Below are 1948 nucleotides of genomic sequence, written 5' to 3'. Positions count from 1 at the left end.
TTATTTTCCCATGTATGTATGTCTTCGTTGTCAATATAACCCCCTCCCTGATAACTTCGACCGTGATAACTTATACCAGGGGAGCACCCCCCGGCCCTCTCGCTCGACCAAAACTCTCGAGGACACCCAAACCCTAGAAACAAACGATGTCGGTCTCCTACCCCCTCCCACCGTGCCCCTACCCTTGAAGCGTTGCCGAGGCCACCCCAAACCCGGAATAAGCTAGGTCTACGTTTGCCACTAATATATCCACATGTTGTCATGTTTGTGTAATAATTGCCATGTTGTAATATTTGCAGAAACAATGGAGTTCGGATGAGACGAGGAACAAGAACAGGTGTTGGGGGACATAATCTTAGCCGGAGGTGATGTCATGTTGTATCTTAATGACAATGATGGTCTGGAAGAAGAACAGGGTGAAGAAGAAGTAGGCTACGGTGATCGAAGAATGGAGGAGGAAAGACATGATTATGATGGCTCTAGTGACCCAATGCTGGTGCAAGAAGGAGCCCGTGGTGACGGCTCCCGTGACCGAACAGAGTCTGGCCAGGTAAATATATTAGTTAAGCCTATGATGACTAGCTAATTGATGCATTCATTGTTTTGGTATGTACACATATTAATTAACTCTCGTCTAATTCTTCCTTTTTCTAGCCCTCCGGATCGAGCACAACTTTGATAAAGAGATGAGGCCCGAAGAAAAAGTTGCGCCCGGATGAAAGGTTTGAGATCACAACAATCGCGCGTGATGGCATGCCGACTGAACCCATCCGGACAAAGGAAGCATTTGGTGCTCAGTGCGGGGTTCTTGTTAGGGACAACATCCCGATCTGCATCCAGCAATGGTGTAAGCCTAAGAACAAAGACCCTGAGGTGTCTTATGTCAATGATATGGAGAAAGATGACCTTTGGACTGAGCTGAAGGCAAATTTCACCCTACCGCCAGAGGAGGATCCGGAGAAGCCAGTTAAAGAGCAATTAATCAAGTCTCATGCTCTTAAGAAGATGGAAGACCTATTCAGGAGGTGGAAGAATGAGCTAAAAACGTTTGTCAACAAAGAAGAGACACCAGAATTCATCGGCAGATATGAGAAGATCAGAAATCACCGGCCCGCATTTGTGGCCTACAAGACATTAGAAAAGAGTAAGAAGATGTCGGCGACAAACAAGAAAAATGGTGCAAAGAAGAAGCTTCACCCTCCCACGGGGTCAGGTGGCTACCTCAAAGCCCGGCCTAAGTGGGCCAAGGCTGAGAATGATCTGCTTGATAAAGGGATCGAACCAGAGACTATGAACTGGCCAGACCATTGCCGGACTCGGTTCTTCGGGGCTGGCGGAACCTTGGACCCTGTATCAGGGAAATGCGTTTGGACGGGCGAGCAAATGAACATACCAGTCAAGAAGCTAAAGCACTATATCGATGCAGCGCAGCAAGGGACGTTCGTTCTAAACAGAGAGAATGACGAGCTCACAATGGCCCTCGGGAATCGTGAGCACCCTGGACGGACACGAGGCACGCCAAGCTCTGTTCCGTGGAAGGCTAGTTTTCCGGACGCAGGTGGTTACAAATGCCAGGAGAGGAGGAAAAAAGTGGAGCATGCCCAAATTCAGACGCTGCATGAAAGGGTTCAAGCGCTAGAGGAATGAGAAGTAGCTCGGAGCAAGCAACTTGCCGAAACTACCCCCGAAGCTACCCCGCCATCTCAGCGGAGAAGCAGCGTGGCTTCCACCGAGCTGCTTCAGCCGGAGCATGTCTTGACGGCTCCTGCTAGCTACCCCGTGGATGCTATCACGGAGTCTCAACATTCCCACCTTATGATGCAATGGCAGAACTTCAAAGTCAAGGCGGCTGTCGGCTCTGTTCGACCTACTGAACCCGGCGCAACTTTTCACTGTAGTCCGATTCCAGAAGGATATGCCAGGGTGACGGTGGACGAAATAACGAAGG

The sequence above is a fragment of the Triticum dicoccoides genome, chromosome 1A (genome assembly GCF_002162155.2).
Source record: "Triticum dicoccoides isolate Atlit2015 ecotype Zavitan chromosome 1A, WEW_v2.0, whole genome shotgun sequence".
In the NCBI taxonomy this organism is placed as follows: Eukaryota; Viridiplantae; Streptophyta; class Magnoliopsida; order Poales; family Poaceae; genus Triticum; species Triticum dicoccoides.
The sequence above is the reverse complement of the archived record's forward strand: the minus strand, read 5'-3'. Positions refer to the sequence as shown.